At 45.5% G+C, this 19,218-nt stretch overlaps 1 protein-coding gene and 1 long non-coding RNA gene across 2 annotated transcripts in view; both read left to right on the plus strand.

Annotated features, from left to right (window-relative positions):
• The first annotated feature begins 572 nt into the window (after positions 1 to 572).
• LOC144103968 (uncharacterized) lies at positions 573 to 16,157 on the plus strand. The gene is made up of 3 exons (XR_013308391.1): positions 573 to 733; positions 13,232 to 13,325; positions 16,087 to 16,157. It is a non-coding gene; the product is annotated as an uncharacterized LOC144103968 (long non-coding RNA).
• Position 16,158: 1 nt separating this feature from the next.
• The window catches only part of LOC144103388 (uncharacterized), a 54,653-nt gene continuing 51,593 nt past the window's right edge, over positions 16,159 to 19,218 (plus strand). Inside the window, exon 1 of the mRNA XM_077636120.1 lies at positions 16,159 to 16,241. The gene's annotated coding sequence lies outside the window, so the exon portion shown is untranslated. The remainder of the gene's footprint in view (positions 16,242 to 19,218) is intronic.

A 19,218-nucleotide genomic window follows, 5' to 3' on the forward strand; every position in this document is an offset into this window, starting at 1 on the left:
CAGTTGGCTACACTTTGACCCGATTTTAATCTGGCTGCAGTTATTTTAAGTGAGGGCATCGCATTGCCGCCACAAAAGAGGAAATAGTTTTGCTCTGAGTGCGGTGCAGTATATGCCGCCCGCACTCCTTCTCTGTGGGAGGAACACGGGACAATCGCAGTATAGCGCTCACTGTGAGCGTCCTGACTGTGGCGGCTTGCCAGAAAATGCAGAAGGTGCGTACATAACTTGCAACCTTGAACAGAATGTCTTCCAGGAAATCTGCCAGCGCGACACTATTATTCTGCGGCGATGACGTTGTAGTCACCACGGTGGGTAGTTAACAGACACTGCGACAGTGCTTGACGCGCTAAGGCCGACCTGATGCAAATGAGCAGTCGTTCCGGGTGGTGCCATACAAAACAGGGTCTGTCAAAATGTACTTCTTTCTTCTTAACATGTGTTTAAAGTTGACATTAGAGCAGCTAATAAGGAATACTGTCTCACTGTTTCTTAGTCTTCCCCGGAGTGGTTGACATACATGAAACGAATTGTTCGCGCAGTCGGGCGAACACACATTTCATGGCTCGGAACGTGGCTGGCGCTGCCTGAGCATATGCACCTGGTGCACTGCTCTCATCGTACTGCTGCTGCTGCCTTGCAGTCTCCTTTTCATCACGTTCCTCTTCGGTCAGAGCTTGTACGGGTCCACGCATTCTCCTGTGCCGAAGACATCCACCGGCAAACCCACAAGGTAGCTTCGCACCATTGGTTGAAGGAGCCATAAAACTTGGGGAGTGTTACAAGAAGAGCCGTTATTCCACTGCATCGCGTTAGTACCAGGTTTGCCTTCGGGGTCATTACGACAAAGAAATCAGAAATTTTCACTTATATATGTTTGAAGCAAGAAATCTTGAATTGAAAACAATATTACATTTGATGGCCGCTTCCAGAAGTCAGCGCTTTGGTTTTGCAACTATGACTATAGTATAAAGAATTGTCACAAAATTTTCCCTGTATAAGCAGGCTGTCTTCGAAAAGAATAACTGTGTGTGTGTGGCCACAAATAATGCCGAAATGAAAATACCCACTGGGCAACTGCGGCTGTATTTCTTTTTATGTTTGCGTACATTTGTAAGTTTTGGTTCGGCTTTTTGGTTAATAATTATGGATTGACGCAGTGTAAACAGACAAGGACAAACGCAGAATTAATGAAGTGCACTGCCGCTCAACCTACAAAAATATTTTTAGTCCAGATAGCTGCATTTGTACAGAACGGGAAACACACGTTGAAAATTAAAAATTAAGGTGCCTTAGCTCAGCTATGCCAGGATACAGGTAGCGAGAGCTGTAATTCCCCCGTGGTTATGCATGTTATCGAGCATGTTGTTGTGACTAAAATGTTATGCATTTAAGAAGTATTCGGTGAAACACATTGCTTATTTGTTAAATTGTTTCGACGTAGATAAACAGTGGCCGATGACTGGTAAAGTAACACGCAATTGTCTCAGTGCTGCCTACACAGTGTTGATACCCCGTTGACACCGACATCCGAACCGCGGCCGTAAGGGTAGGAAAATGATATGAACATTTTTTTAAGGAAAGGAACTTACACATGTTCAGCAGAGGTCACGGTGGCACCGCATGCGTAGGTCATGAAAGCGGTGTCTGCCGCGGTGGCTCAGTGGTTACAGTGCTCGGCTGCTGATCCGGAGTTCCCGGGTTCGAACCCGACCGTGGCGGCTGCGTTTCAATGGAGGCAAAACACTAGGCGCCCTTGCGCAGTGTGAAACCAGTGCACGTTAAAGATCCCTCGGTGCTCGAAATTTTTCCGGAGCCCTCCACTACGGCACCACTTTTATTCTTCTTTCACTCACTCCTTTATTTTTCCTTTACGGCGCGGTTCAGGTGTCCGTCGATACGCGAGACAGATACTGCGCCATTTCCTTTATCACAAAACCAAGTTTTCATAAAACGCCGGGCCCGCCGCGGTGGCTCAGTGGTTAGGGCGCTCGACTACTGATCCGGAGCTCCCGGGTTCGAACCCGACCGCGGCGGCTGCGTTTTTATGGAGGAAAAACGCTAAGGCGCCCGTGTGCTGTGCGATGTCAGTGCACGTTAAAGATCCCCAGGTGGTCGAGATTATTCCGGAGCCCTCCACTACGGCGCCCCTTTCTTCCTTTTTTCTTTAACTCCCTCCTTTATCCCTTCCCTTACGGCGCGGTTCAGGTGTCCAACGATATATATGAGACAGATACTGCGCCATTTCCTTATAATAATAACAATTGGTTTTTTGGGGAAAGGAAATGGCGCAGTATCTGTCTCATATATCGTTGGGCACCTGAACCGCGCCGTAAGGGAAGGGATAAGGAAGGGAGTGAAAGAAGAAAGGAAGAAGAAGGTGCCGTAGTGGAGGGCTCCGGAATAATTTCGACCACCTGGGGATCTTTAACGTGCACTGACATCGCACAGCACACGGGCGCCTTAGCGTCTTTCCTCCATAAAAACGCAGCTGCCGCGGTCGGGTTCGAACCCGTGAACTCCGGATCAGTAGTCGAGCGCCCTAACCACTGAGCCACCGCGGCGGGGCACCATTTCCTTTCCCCAAAAACCGATTTAAAAAAATTAAAAAGAAACGCCGGTGAACTTTGATGCGTTCAGTGGAGCGCTATATGTGATCCATGCGATGCCAACCTTGGCGACCGACACCCGAACCGCGCCGTAAGAGGAGGAATGTGAAATGAATGTTAGTTTTAAGGAAAGGAAATTACGCCTGTCTCACATATTCTCGATCCCCGCCGCGGTGGCTCAGTGGTTAGGGCGCTCGACTACTGATCCGGAGTTCCCGGGTTCGAACCCGACCGCGGCGGCTGCGTTTTTATGGAGGAAAAACGCTAAGGCGCCCGTGTGCTGTGCGATGTCAGTGCACGTTAAAGATCCCCAGGTGGTCGAAATTATACCGGAGCCCTCCACTACGGCACCTATTCTTCCTTTCTTCTTTCACTCCCTGCTATATCCCTTCCCTTACGGCATGGTTCAGGTGTCCAAAGATATATGAGACAGATACTGCGCCATTTCCTTTCCCCAAAAAAACCAATTCATTCATTCGATGGACAGCCAAAGCGCTCCGTAAGCGAAGGAAAATGAAGTCATGCGCCGCGCACGTGCTGCTCCTCTCTGGTTTCGCGCATGCGAACTATTGGCCTCGCAGGCTCACGGCGAAGTGCTCGACTGGGTAGCGTTGTGTAGCTCGCCCTACAAAATGGAAGCAATCACGATGAGGAAAAGGACTAAAGGAAGTAAAGGTGCCACATGGAAATGTAATTTTTCAAGGGGACCTTTCTGGTCTCTTCTTGGAGTAAATATTAGTAGTTGCAAAGCCATGTCCTTTTTTTTTCATTCGAGATGCCTTCGCCGTTTTGGCGCTACCTCAGATTTAAAATTTTGTACTTTTGTTAAAATTTTCTTTATACACAATCAAGATTTCACGGTTGTATTTATTGCAATGTACACAGCAGCGCCAGAAATGACGCTGAAGGTAAGTAGATATTGGAATCGAATTTACTTCTGCAGTGAAGTGCCGAAGGCATGGGCCTGTTATAATTATTTATCACAGGTGTCATACTGAAGAACCTGAACTAGTAACACTTCTTTGAGTAGCCTAGAAAGCATGGTCCTTATCCTGTTCTTTATCCAAACACCTGCATACTGTGCGCAATTGGGCCCATGTCAAACTAGCACCATGTCTTAATGATTCATCACTTTACCATTATCCGAAGAACATTTTATCTTCATGCCTTATAGCGGGATTGTCAAAGCCCTAAAAGGCGCAGGTTTCACTTCATCTTAGACATAGCCCTGCTACTGTTGTGAGGGCCGGAGTTGCCGACAGTTTCTGGAGATTTGTCCGCTGGCGATACAAACACAGCACAATGCTCGGTCCTGTGGCTTTGTTGGCCTCAGGGCCAAATTCCCGATTGCTATTTCCTCGAGATGGAGAACAGGAATGCTTTTCTCGGAAGAACCACTGACTCCTCAAATTTCACACAAATGTGACATTTGATGGTAATTTTTTTAATGCATCGATGTACGGTAAGGCAGCACTGTGGGCTAGTTGGTTGTACATTTGATGTGCATAATGTGCTACACAATGACAAAAACGACAACTGGAATGGCGGACATAGAGCAAGTGCCCAAGCCCGTTGAACTGGAAATAAGCGTAAGCAAGGCAGCAATGTGGGCTATAGTAGGTTGTACTTTTGATTTTGCTCCTGTTCAACGGGTTTGCGCGCTCGTCCTGTGTGCGCCGTCCCTGTGGTCGTTTTTGTGTGTGTGTAGCGCGTTACTCACCTCAAAAGTGTCCGGTAAGTAACCTGATTAAGTTATATTCAACTGGAATTCCACATCATACACGACGATACCAGGAAAAAAGCGCTTCCCTAACCTCTAGGTGTTATAGGTGGACGTTGCAGCGCAGCCTTCGCGAAAGCACATATTTTATTCCGCCATTGCCGCACATGATGCGGAATTCAGTTCAGTTCCCACCAAAATGCTCAGGTATCCCACAGAAACCCTATAATACAGAATCTGCATGCAAACACTATCTCTATGCCAAAGTTTACAGTGAAGAATCCAGCGGCTGAGCAAGGAGCAGCATTCATCTGCCCTCTCAATGACTAAATAAAGTATATAAGACGAAAGTATTTCCCACAGTTTTTTTTTCAGTGAAGAAAACTGCGCTTTGGTAAAACTTTGTCCATAATTATCACGTCTCTCAAACGCAACACTACGTCATCTCTGTTTATTTCAATGCCAGAAAGTGGCAATACTTTCGACTCCACGTGTAGACCCTCAGCTCAGGAGAGAAGCCAATTTTTTAGCTTTAATTGGCTTCGCCCACATTTCCGCACGCGAATTTCGCTTCTGCAATCTGAAGCTTCCTAAAGTGGAGTGGAAACCAAAATATTTCAGTAATAACGCTCGGAAGCCGTGGCGTAGACCTCCTCGAAGAAATTCCGCAATCACGCTGCCGATATATTGGAACTCCACGCCTTCCCAGTCAGTGGCTTGCACTCGAGTGTGTTTGAGCAATGGCTTCTGTGGCAGGCAAGGAAAGGCAGCTTTAATTGATTTCGCGATGTTATTTACCAGCCACTGCATGTCGTTTTGGCTGCTTTGCTGCCAGCGGACCATCACAAATGCGGCAAACATCGAACAGTATTGCACACTGAAAAATTCATATTCACAACTGATAGCAAACCACATTCAGATTATGAACGGAAACACTCGCACAGGGATGAACGCTGCACTCTTAACTGTCTCATTGCAAGAAGGTACGCTGATTATAAGGCTTGCGTTGCACATGCGGGCAGACAAGATGGACACTTGTGAAACGCAAAACTTGCCACGCTGTAAAATTTGTTTGCCTCAGAATGAAGTCAGGGGTAGGAAACTTCCATATCCTGTCCAACAATACAGACGACAGTGCCAATTCCTCTCATAGCGACCGGAGGAAAGCCAACTAGAGCGTCGTATTGTCGTCATAGCAACGGAATCCAACTGAGAAAAACTGCACCCTCCAATGGGACTCGAAAACACCTCTTTGGAAAAAAAGAAGGTTCCTATCCAGGTTACCCAGACAGTTTTTCCAAGGCCGCAGCATTGTTGTCCTACGTGCGTGGGAAGGAATAATTCAATTTTCAGCTTCAGCTCACCTCCAGTCGTAAGGTGCTCTGAAGTGAAGGCTATGAAAAGAAATAACGGATGACCCTGTGCCTTAGGAATACTTACTGCCTTTGAAAGCGAAAACATTATTTTGTTCTCCTCTCTCGGTATTTCTGTTTGATTTTATTTTTCTCTTCCTAAAGACACGCCTAGTCATTAGTATACAGTCGTACGGCAACGCGTACATAAGGTTCATCTTTGTTCGCATAGAAGCACCGCAGTATCTTGGCCTACAGGTTGTGCGCTCGCCTCGTCATCTGAAAGTTCTGGGTGCGTTTTCCCGCACCTTCGGAACAAAATATGGGTTTCTTTGATACCACGATAACTTCGTCTTTAATTTTCGTGGCCACTTTCGCGGTCAGCATTGCCAGGTTTCGTTGCCGTTGAGCCATATGATACCTCCTTCATGGTAAAATTTCTGCACGTGCAATGCTGCGGATTAGCACTATACTTCTCTCAGTACTGTTTGCTGATGATCAATTGTTTTACATACCACTGTTTCATTTCTGTTCTAATAAAAATTTCACTGGTTAGATTATTACATAAAGGATCATCCCGTCGCAAGATTCTAAACTTCAAGCTCACTTTAATCTCGCCTATTATTCTAATCTTGAAAAACTGTTCACTTATTATTCCACTTATTTTCAAAACCATAAAACATCATATTCAGTGTCGTTTCAATGCTGCGAAGAGGAAATCGGACTCAGTAGGAATTTTCTCATCGTGATCTTTTGAAAACAACGAGTTCACACGCACTATTTTTCTCTTTATGAACAAAACGTATAATGCAGTCCATAACATCAAGAGAAACACTTGACAAAGCTGGATGCTTTAGTGTTTCAAGAACATTTAGAACCAATCCTAAAACCTGGTTGGATCACAGGTCACTGGTTGCTCAGGTGGGTAACCACTCCTGTGTCAGAGTAGTATAAACTTGTAGTGTCCCTCAGGGCTTAGTCTTCTCCCATCTTCTCCTTAACGTGCACGCTATTCACTTATCTGTAGTAGCTTCTCGATGCTGCATATTTCATTATGCAGACGACGGTGGGATTATTTGAATTATTTCCCATTAACTCAATATATTTCAACACACAAAACAAAGCCAGTTTGCTTGCATATTCAACGCAGGACACTTAGCATTAGTTCCTCGCTTTTTGTTCACAAGTCTTCACCAACTGTGAGACTGTACCGGTTATAAGCACTGCCAAACAAAATAATGTTTGGTCACATTTCTTCACAATGATCTGGAGTAGACTACTCATCTGACCGATTTTCAACAAACCTCGCTGTTTATATTTCGTGATATATAGATTTCACTGTTTGATATTGTATTAAACTAAAAATTGTTTGAATGTTCCCGTTTACAATGTAGTTAGATATTGAAAAATTTGTAAACTCTTGCTTAGTTGACAAGGGCAGGAAAAAGAGGTGCTTGTTACAATCTACACATGGCGCAATCCAACAGCTACTGAAACAGAGGAGAGCATATGAGAACGGCTTTTATTACTGGTTTGTGGTTTTTATCAATACAATATTGCAAGTGCAATGTGTTATTCACTGAGAGGTAATTGATTAAAGAGTGCATGAGAAGAGAAGCAGATGCCTGCAGTGGAATCCGAAACCATGACATTTCAATTTCGTCTACGCTGCTCTGACAATCTACGAATCTACGAGCTTTGTACTTTTGAGCGTATTTCTTTTGTGCAAGCTGAGATGTCAGCGTTTCACAACGCGACATTCGACCAATTCGGTGGCTAAGCAGTCTCCTAAAATATCATAAGCGCCATTCATTTAAAACGTGGTCGAACGGTTAGGGCGGAAACAGTGCGAAAATCATTCTACTATACGCATGGAGATAAGCCTGCCATCTAAGCCTCATTTCTCTAGCCTTATTGCAGAGGTGTTTCCGGTTTGGCAATCATGATGCCGTAGGTAACACAAGTGAGTGCGCGCGGCTGATGCACTGGGTATTTGGTCTTGTTGCAGGTGGCACTTGCGACATGAGAGGGCATTTCACGCCTGCCGTTATTATCAATGGTAGCCCTGTTGAAGAGTCTTAGGTTAAGGTTGTACATACCATTACATACAGTACAAAGTAGAAGACTTGTCAACCGCCACCGTAGCTTATTGATGGAGCACCGTAGGTGACATGCGGAAGTCATGAGGTCGGACACCACCGGCTCGATGTGGTTGTGTTTTCCGTCTACTTTCTAAGCTATTGTCTTTCCACTTAAAAATGCACTCCTAGAAATAAAGGACTAACACGGGGTGAGAGGGAACTCATTTGGGGCATAACTGACCAGCCACTGGCATTTTTACTTTTCAGGACTCACTGCAAAGGGTGCAATTGTTAGTCCCCTTACAAAGGTGCATTAGTTAGTGCCCCGGAGAGACGCTTATTGAAACAATGGAAACGAAGCATGATTTACAGCGGGATATTTCCCGACAGCATTTCGCGCATATAATGACAATAAAAGAAACAAATAAAACACACAAAGACACCAGGATTCGCACCGACAACCTTCAAATTGGGAACCGAGCGCTGATATAACTCGGACACCACAGCACAGAGCCTGAGGGAGAAAATCAATGCCTTATATGCGAAGCAGATACATTGGTTGCGTTTTCTGCCCAGATTGTTATCAAACGTGTTGCTGTTTAGAGAAACTTATGGCAATTTTGATGTCATATGCTTTCGCAAGAAGCTGCAGTAAGCCTTAATGCGCCTGCACAGTAGTCTAAATTGCGTTTTTGGCCAAAAAAAGAAATGCTGAACTGTGTATATTACGGCCGGTAATTCACAACCATATCAGGGCCGTGGGTGGCTCAATGGTTATGGCGCGCGTCTGCTGACCCGAAAGATGCGGGTTCGACCCCGGCCGCAGCGGCTGAATTTCGATGGAGGTGAAATTCTAGAGGCTCATCTATTGTGTGATGTCGGTGCACGTTAAAGAACCCCGGGTGGCCGAAGATTTCCGGAGCCCTTCACTACGGCGTTTCTCATAGCCTGAGTTGCTTTGGGAGGTTGAACCCCCTCCAACCAAACAACCACAACAGTTGCTTTCCTTGTGCATGTTTTTTGCACATAAAGTGGCCTATTTCTGGCAATTGGCAGCTGCTCATTACAGCATTTTGAAAACAAATATAGAAGGCCACGGTTCACTTAGTTTTTGTTACTGGCAGACAGCGGTGACAGGGAACTGACTGCTTGCCGCTCATCCTTTCGCTAATTGTCGCCGATACTTACACACCATAAACCAGCCCGTAAATACGCGTCAGCGATAAGACTCTACGTTTAATTGCTTAATCCTGAACTTTACAAGTCGCATTAGACACGTATTGAAGCTCGTAGTACTTGTTTAAGCAGTAGCACAGCTGCCGGGAGTTTCGGTTGCACGAAGGATTTTTCTGACACTAAAGACTCATCCGCTTTGTCACGGGCAGCGGCGGGGCTCTGACGGGCCTTAGACGACATCCTGCGCTTCAAACATCGAGTACTATTGTAGTCGAGGTCTACTCGCGCGGTTTTCGCGTGATGCTATGCTTCGATTCAAACCTCGTTAGTCTCTTTCCCAGCTGTTAGTCCGTTGAGTTTGCGCACGGCGCGCATTTGTAGCAAGAAGAGTATCGTGTGCAAATTTGTGGAGTAAAAGGGGTTTTGAGGTTATATTTGTCTTTGCTCCGCCCTGGGCCGTTTTTTTTCCCCTAAAGTCTGAATGCACTTACAATTTCCTCGGCTACTAACACGAAAGAGGCGGCTTTGATCCTTGCCGCGGGGGTTGTTTCGGTAGCGGCGAAATGCTCGAGGTTCCTGTAGTGTGTAATAGCACTGCATGTTCAAGAACCCCAGGAGGCCGAATTTATCCGGAGCCCTCCACAATGGCGCCCCTAATACCCCAAGTCGATTTCAGAAGTTTACCCCCTAAACCAGCATGCAATTACTTGTTGATATATAAAAAAGTGATTTAAAAATATTTCGTATGATTTACTTGGTTTTAATGAGTGTCGACTTCCTTCACAATTGTGTACTATTACCAGTGTCCTGCAATATTCCTAAAGTTTGTGAATCTCCCGCCGATGTTTGGTCGCGGACAAGAAAAAGGCCGATAGGAATGCCACCAACGGACTGTGGTCCGCGAGCGATAGACCACTCCGAGCTTAATGGGTGGTTTCACCAAAAAAACTGCTTCTAGGGCAGGTTTGTTGTGTTTTACTTTTATTTTTTATGCATAACGAAAGCAGAGATCCTGTATCTATTACTGCTCCTTAAGCCTTTCGAGCTTGCGGCATATATTGAGAATGAGTGCTGTGGACAATGCCACGGCTGGTTCTCCACGTGTGATCGTTTATCTGCTGCGTGGAGGTTTCTCATGATTAATGGCACAGTGAAACGTGCTTAAATGTTCTATGCACTAATTAACGTACAATATGCACGCAACCAGAACGCAGTGCGTGAGAAGGCAAAGGCCTTGTTAGCTCACGACACTCATTGCATTTGTGCTACTCTTCTGTCGCTCCCCTGGCTTCAGTGGACACGACTGCAGGTTTAACAGTGCACAGCGGTTCGCTGCGGTAAGCACAGCACTATGCAATGTACGAATTTAATTAAATGTTTACTGCATTGCCAAGCATCCGTGACTTTATTCTATACATGCGTCAAAAAAGTCGAGCCGGCTGTTGCAATGTGCGGCTCTGCGGCGTTAAAGTTTAGCAAGCACAGTGCATTCGAAATGGCTCGTGATGCTTGCGCAAGCGAGGGTGCTTTCTCATGTTCATCTAATGAGCTTTTAATCTTTTGGCGGCTATCAGTTTGCGATTCTGCGAGCAGGTTACAGCAGTCGCAAAGTGACAATATTTTTGAAATTAACCCGTCATCGTCTTCGCCGGTGTGCATTCAGGGAATGAAAAAGTGAGTGTCTTGTACAGAATGGAAAACATATTGACGTATACTACGCAGAGCAAAAGGAGAAGAAAACTTAGCAGCTCTTAAGCAGACAAGTGAAGGGAAGAACAGGTGCTCGTTATGGTATAGGAAGCCAACCGCCACCGAAACCACGGAGCATGAGAGTGTTTTTCATTTGCGGTGTTGATTAGTTCGAGATCAATAGGGAAATTAGTTTACGCCGTAAAGGTAATTAATGAGGAAGCAAAAGAAAAAAAACCACATACCATCCGTGGGATCCGAACCCACGACCTCACAATTTCCCGTCTAGTGCTCTATCAACTGAGCTGTGTTGACGGCTGTCCGATCTTCTGCTTTCGGTGTATTTATGATACCCAGAAATTCTGGACAAAACCATGTTTGAGCGGAAAACCGTTCATGAACGCAATTTTTCCATATAATGTAAGATTTCTCTGTAACAACCTATATATCCACAGATCACCGGCGGCAGTGTTGAATGTCCATTAGTCGCGCTTTTTCTTTCTTGAAAGGCATTTCATATTGGTTTTCTATGGCAGTCTTATTTGTTTGATGGCGATCGCTGGGAACACTTTAAAGGAAATATTTTGCTACATATCAGAGTAAAGGACCATTACCTTGAACATTTCCGTAACAGCGACTCACAAGGTTCTAAGCATAAAACTTTTTGACCGAGAAAGCTGCATTTGGTGTAACCGCACCTTGAGAGTATTCACCAGGGCCACCTTCGTCCACAGCGGCGGACGTAGTACGTCCCTTATTACGGCGAGTGCCACTCAGGAAAGTGATCGAACGGCGAGGGTGGAAGCTGAGCGTGACCTTTCTTATGATACCCATGGCATAAAGACTGCCGTATTAGAGACTATCTTTTAACTATTAAGTGCAGGGAAAAAAGCTGGTTGTTTCATGACGTCAGCTGTTTCACTGAAACCTTCCTGGGCACTATTGGAGCCAGCGCTTGCTTGAACGTTTCCTTTTCTTTTTCATATTCCCATTCTTTGCTTTCCATCTTCATTGCGTCACCATGTTGCGATAAGTTCGTTTTTGCTTGCCTAGGTTTCTATCATACTCATTAACATTTCTGTTCTTTGTGCTTTTTGAAAGGAGCCCTGTTTTCACTGTGCAAGTGAAGTGCAATTTGCACCACTTTTGGGCCTTTTATTCACAGCAGGCAACTCGCACATCTTATTCTCAGGGCGTAAAATATCTAAATACTTGTCACATCGGCGACTGCAGCAAGTTCTTTTCATATCACTTTTATGATCCTGAATTGTGCGTTACTTGGTCTTAAGATAATAAATTATCACTTTATTCGTACTTTGTACCCATGCCTTCTTAATGCGATCAAAACTCGATTAACACAATTCTGTGCACAGCGCACTGCTGAGAAACTCAGTCTTAGGAAACAGCTCCCTAGCAGAGTCTCCTAGAAATGATTTAGCATTGCTCGTTCAATAGCTAAGTTAAAATCTTGACAGTCAGTGCGATGAAAGAAAGCGAGAAAAATGTAAGAGGTGAAAACACGTGTATCTAAAAATTTCCTTGAACAAGAAAGAGGGCAGCCTGAGTTTTTTTCTCTAAAGCTTCGATGAGAGGATTTGCCTTCGTCTGGGGCTTGTCTTCGCCCAGAGAAAGGCAAATTCTCTTCTCGAAACGTTGGCACAGCAACTTAAGGCTAGCTCTTGCTTTGGTGTCTTTATTTGTATTTTAAAGAAAACTCGTCTACCTGAATTGCCTCCTACATGGAGCACAAAATGATTCTAAAAACCAGCGGGAACTAAACTGAAAATGTAAAAAGGAAAAAAAACCATCAGCGCTCACACGTAACTGAAGGTTTAATCACAAGGATAAGCACTATATCCCAAGAACCAATGAAAAATTCCCACATTACGACAACTTGAACAAAAAATAAAACAGGGGCCTAGAGATACGATAAGTACAATACCTTTCAAGAGAGGAGCAGAAGATGGGAGTGAAGGGTAGAGAGGTAGACGGAGCAGTGAGTGTTCGGTCTAGTGTGCACTGTTTTTCACCATGAATATCCACCAAATAACAAATAACTTCTAATTTGTTGCTAAAATTCTCTTGGTTTCCGTCGTGCCTTCTTCCTACGTCTTTGTCTTGGGCTGAACATATTGACTTTCCAGCATTTCTCCCGCCAAAAAACATGCATGCTAAGAGGTCATATTTTTAGGAATTATTGACGACACTCATTGTTTAGTATTCCAGTAACCGTAAAGATGGCGCTCAGGGTGCCCCATCTGCCACCATTCGTTCAACGTACAGATTTGTATACAAATTATGCAACCTCTTTATATCTTCCTGCATTTCCGCAACGGCAAGCTTAAGTAGCCTGCTATTACTCGGCTGTGTCCGAACTGCCCCGTCTCTCATGTTGTGCTCGCTGGCACTACGATAGATGACGCTGATGTCGCCTCTATACTTTGCATCCTTTGGCGTGACCATTATTGCTGACTTGGCCTGTGAAAATAGGTGCCGCTGAATCAACCCGCCACATGCATGCACTGCTTCATGAATGCCGAATTAGCGCCACTCAAGAGAATATTGTGCACGTCTATGGGCTTGAATCCGTTCCTGTCCTTGCAGTGTCAACGCCTCAGTCCAGCACCCCGAAACATCCACGACGACTACCATTCCGACCGAAGCCGAGATCACGACCACGTCACCGTTACCGCGCCCCGTAAGCAGGACACAGCATTTTAAGGAATCCTCTGATAAAAAAAACAAAACTTTATGACGATTTATCATGTTTAGGCTTAATGCGAATTAGGAGCGCTACCACTTGGAAGCTAGTTCGAGGCTCGGTTTTCAATGTCGAGCAGGCTTAAGACAAAGATCGGCGAAATCTTATTTAAACTCTGCCTTGTGGGTATGCCGCGATAACACTCCTCATAAATTCTTCATTCTCTACATCACATTCATAGGTAGCCAGTGTCCGCATACCAATCCTGGCGCAGAGGTGCAGCGGTTTAACTATCCGCCGCTGCTCTGCATTGGTAGGTGCTGCCATTGGTGGGGCTTGTGAGACCCAGGCTGCTCTTCCCGAGCAAGCTCTCGCTACTAATTTACTTCACTACCACTCGCCACGTTGGGCACAGTGAAACCGTACTGGCAGCACTATATTCGGCAAAAGGGGCTCTAGTGCTGCCACAGTGAAGGTTCTCTGACAGCATCCAAACTGGCTAATTTAGGTGGCTCCACCCGAACGGTGATGTGGAAACTACTGCGTTAATAAGAAGGCTTTAAATTAAGTTTAGAAAACGCAGGCCGGAGATATGAAGGGAAATTTATCTAGTTGAGGTTAAAGACAGAATGAGAGCAAAATTAATCCGGAAGCACACTTGATGTAATGATACCGTAGGTGATAACGATATGAAGATACGGGAATGCGCGATACGTGTAATGCGAAGGCAAGGCAACCAATGGTGTCTGTGGGTTACGGAATGTATTACAAAGTATAGCGGGCGTAGCTGTGGCGTCATGGGTCAGCTGGGTGAATATTACTGGGAAGTGTGCTGGGATAGATGGCCAGAGACCTCCCAAGGCAGTGTTAATTGCAGGTATATTAAAGATGGCTGTGTCTTAAATGAACATAGGCTAAGTTAATTACCTAACAGTCAAAAGCATCCTAACAGTCAAAAGCTTCCGGAAATGACTGGCGCTTTTTAGACACTGCTGGCCTAAGTAATAAATATTTTTGGTCCAATCGCCAGTCTTTTGTCATTCCCTGCGAAGTATCCATATCGATCGGCAAGAACACATTTGGCAAGTTTTGCTTAAGAGAATAAGCTTTTCTTCGCTGATAAGGTTCTCGCACGATTAATTTATTAGTTTAAATGTACCTCACGTGCTGACAAAATTAGAAGGAATATAAGTTTACTTACTTGGTTTTGTGAAGTGGCCGTATACGTAGGCTAATACTATGAAGATGACTACCTATGTGATACTGTTGATGTGTAAAATATCGAGTTTTCATCGTAATCTCTCATGGCTGCTTAAAATAAATGAAAAAAGAAATGTGCGTACACTTGCTTAACATACCGCATGAGAACTGGTAGTCACATTCTTCCTGCAAATGCTGTTCGCACATGTTTTATTGTTTATGTGGGTTTAAACGGCCCAAAGCGACACAGGCTATGAGGGACGCCGCAATTGAGGGCTCCGAAATTTCGAACACCTTCTTTATTGTGCACTGACATCGCGCAGTGCACAGTGCTGTAGAATTTCGCATTCATGGAAATTCTACACGCTGCAGCCGGGATGGAGCCCGCATATTTCGGGTCAACAGCCGCGCGCCAAAACCAGTGAGGCACCGCGGTGGCCTATTCGCACATGTGTGTAGCAACTCTTGATGACCGCACATAACGGTCCATTCCTTCGCTTTTGCCGTTAAAAATCACGAGAACAGTATTAACGCTTCGTCTTAAAAGAGGATTCCTGCGAGTCAGCTGTGAAAGACGCCCACAGCGCAGGAGCGGCGATAAATAAGAGCGGGTGGGCTGCGTCCCAGTTTCCTTATCTCGTTACTTGCCGATTGTGTATCGCTCTTTCCATCTAGGTCAATCCCTGAGGCGCTTCACTGTTGCCACATTTCGTCTAAATCCGATATATGAATCTGAAACGAGCGCTGATAGAAACACAGCAGCTGCGAATGCAGCCCAGGCAAATGACGGACAGCGTAAACAAACAGCCAAATTACAACACCTGGTAAATGCGCTACGAGCAGTGCACCTCTTTGTTAAACTTTATGCTCCAGAGTCTCATTACCCTATCCCAGACTGAGCAGAAACTTGCGCATGGCCACCGCATTCGTAAAGCCATCGCTCAAATATACAGCCGGTTGTGAGACTAAGACAGTGGGGTTCGCTGCTCTTGTTGGTTGAGCCGTTCGGATTGGAGCACACGAATACTGTGGAACAGGAACACGTCTAACGTTTAACCAGAGTGTTCGCCCTTAAATAAAGAGGCCGGACGACAATTAGGACCGGCGTCCGTCCTGCACAGTGATATTGAACCAATGATCCAGGAGTCAGGAAAAGGTATTGATACATATACTCTTGTCCTTGGTGTCGGCGCGTTTAGATGCGCCACCTGCGCTTAACGAAGCAGCTAATACAGCACTCGAGGCGGTGGATTCATTAACAGTTCGCCAGTTGAGTTCTCGGTGGTTGGTGCCTTGTATTCTGCAAATACCAATCATAAGGAGCATTGTGAAAGTTTCTTCGAGTGGGCACAATTGGGGCAGAAATGTCTCCTTTCAAAGTGGGTGCTTTAAGAATCAGTTCCACTGGAAATTTTGAACTCTGCATGATTTCGGGAAGATTTCTGTGTGCCATTGCAGCGATTGAGACATGGAAACACTTCACACATTCTGTTTACGTAAGACGGAACTGAGGACAACTTTCCCTTATTGTGCCCGTCCGAACGCGGGGCAAACGCAGGAACAGGTGTACGACGACGAGACCGGCCGGGACCCATTTTGCGCCCTGCCCAAGTACGCCCCCGGAGGACAGAAGTACGTCGGCAGCAGCCCACGCAACCACGCCGAGAGTAATATCACGCAGTACCGGCGAGTGTTCTGCGTGTGGGATCCCGGGTGAGCACGGTGGGCCCAGCGTAGCGCCTACGAACGTATACACGTGCCATCAGTGCAGGTGACCTCTGTGCAGCACGGCTTGTTTAGGTTAATGAAAGAAACTGGTAAGCTCGACGCACTTCCCTTGCGCAGTCAGTGCAAGATGGAGCCTGGAACGGCAAAAGCGCTGTAGACTACACAGCGGCAATAAGTTCTAGGCTCGCTGACTGCGCCGCGCCAGCGCCGAAGCTTACAGAAACGCGTTCTATCGCGCATCTCTGCAGACATTAGTTCAGAGTGCGCACGAAAGACCTCCGATAGTTCCGTCTTCCGTGATTTGCGCAATAGCTTTAATGGGTTAATACTTGTCCATGTATGAAGTATTCATATACTTTTCGGGGTCCTCACACCATTCCTGGTGCAGTGGCACAAAATATAAGCAAAGCGCCACGGCCCTACGACGGCAGAAAGTAGCATCGCAGGTTGCGCTTCCCGAGAAACAATTGCACAAACAATCATTAATTTTACTCCCACTTTCCATGGTCGGTAGTTGGCTTAAATTCTCTTGGAAAGGTTGTGGAATCGTCATAAAATCAGCAGACCTAGGTGGGCTACCAAGGTTGCTTCTCTACTGATTTTTCGTGAATTTTTCGATCAAGCAGAACGACTCTGCTGCTGACGAGGACACCGGCTTTACTGAAATACGGGAGCTTTAATGCTATATTTTTAAAAATGAATATCTACATTTCGTCCACAACAACAAAGAAAGTCATGTTGTTTTCCGAGTTTTAATACGCAATTTTCATCCGTATCAATTCTCCTTCCTTTCTTTTACAGGATCGGAAATATTTCTGCATATTTTCAGCGTGGTTTTAAAGTTTGCGTCAAATTTAAATGGCATAATGTGGCCCCATCCGGCACTGTGCTGGTTTGCTATCGCTGCGTCCGTACGCGCAATTTTCTCGGAGCTACTTGGGCATTGATGTAATTTGGTTTTTATTCGTGGCGTTCATTGCTCTTATTCGATGAAATCCAGGGTTTTACGGAAACTCTTCTGTTCAGGTATGTTCATGGCGGGAACTCTTCAATTGCCGACCAATCGTTTAAAAAATGACGTTTCGGCAAGGCTTACGGGGGCCTGTTCACAATTATTGTGAACAAGGCCCCCTTAAGCCGTGGCCAAAATGTCATTTTTTAAACGATTGGTTGGCGCTTGAAGAATTTCCGGCGTTGCTCTTTTTCATTTTTATCTACCTTGGGCGCCTTTTTACGCAGCCGTCGAGCTCGTCCGACGCAACATAGAGGAAGTCAAAGTCCATTCCAATCGACTGAAGCGTCGTCCGCTTATTCAACACGTTTAAGACTTGGTGGCACTGCCTCAAAAGCTGCTCGCGTGTTTATGTTTCCGAACTTTGTCGTATTCATAAACATGTTTTACTACCGTGCCGTCCCGAGAAGTCAATTTTCAATAGAAAAGCGCACTGAAACGACGCTGTCAAAAGGGCTGGGTGCACTAAGCAAAAATAAATAATAATTCTAGCCCAGCTATGATGCAGACATCTGGCGTAACCTGAGCTTTCCTCTTAAACCAGACGGGCTTACAGAGGCCGGCTGGGACTGCGCAACACTGAAAGGAACATGAACAACATTACTGCTTACGTTGTCAGTGGGGAAGTTCTCGGCCATCCCGCTGAACAAGGACTGCTCTTGAACCGAGGTAAAATCTCTGCACAGTTTAAAACAGTGTGGCAACAAGACGCAACAACCAAAACAGTTTCGTGTTATCGTTGCAAGGTGCACAATCACACCTGAAGCGAATTAAGAACCTTCAGCAAACAGCGACTTAACGGTGAGGGCGCACAAATTACTGGAGAATATGGGCAGCCGTATTTCCTAGTGATGTCCGTTGACTGTTGCGCCTTCAGGCGGTTAGAAAGCGCAACGTCAGGAAAATGGTACTGCAGGCGACCGTACGGCATTATAAGCGCGTTTCTTTCTTGATCTTCGGCTACTGTCATCCTTGGTGCTTCCTAAATGAGTGGAGAGAAAATTTAAATTTACACAAATACGTTTATGCTACTGTACGCACAACGATCTCTATCGAACCAACAATTCTTTCATTCTTTGCCGGTGGGTGATCAGCAGAAGAAAACATTTGGCAGTTAGGTTGCGGATTGCCATGATTGCCGAATCAAGTGGAAGGCTTTAAAGCGCACTTCACCGCCTGTGGTTGAATCATCAGTAGCACAGCCAATGGAAACGCTAGGAGAGCAATTATAGGAGTTTGTTGGTTGTTCCCACACAATAGAAACGCAGCTGCTTGGCTTGCTGAGGCAAAATTTTTACCGTTTTGCTTCGAGGTGTTTCCCCCACCGGATACTGCCAGCCTTGCCAAGCCAGTGAAGCATGCTTCGGGTGAATGATAAAAAAGTGACGTTTCTTTGAAACACTCTTTCTGTGAAGGCCAGGGGTTTAAAAACCAACAACTCAAACATTTTTTCTGTAGTAAGAGCAGACAAGGTCACCGAGTACACTCCTCCGAGAATTGATATTCACCTCGCCATCGGTGACCTCTGCAAGGGCTCAGGGTGAAGAATAACGCGAGAAACTCAGTTCGTACATGCAATCAACATAATACAGGCTAATGAAAACTGTTGCTCTCTCGGTCGATCCATGTGCGGCTAACTCCGTATTCATGGCCTTTATATTCCGTATGATTCACCGGAGTAGCTTTGGGTCAGGCAACCGAACTAACCAGCATGCAAACCGGGCTAAATGTAAAGGTCCTACTGAAGTTTTCCAAACGCGGATGCTGTGAAAATTTGACTTTTACTTCCTCTAGTGTCCCACAGTGTACCTAAAAGTGTACTGTGCAAATCACGCCGGAAGATGCAGACAACGTCGTTAACTTCGTGACTGCATATATAGAGCGATAACAAATCAGCTTTGTCGTGGTTTCAATGTTACGAAAACTTGTCAGAACACCTGTGCAAGAGGA

The sequence above is a fragment of the Amblyomma americanum genome, chromosome 9 (assembly GCF_052857255.1).
Source record: "Amblyomma americanum isolate KBUSLIRL-KWMA chromosome 9, ASM5285725v1, whole genome shotgun sequence".
Classification (NCBI taxonomy): domain Eukaryota; kingdom Metazoa; phylum Arthropoda; class Arachnida; order Ixodida; family Ixodidae; genus Amblyomma; species Amblyomma americanum.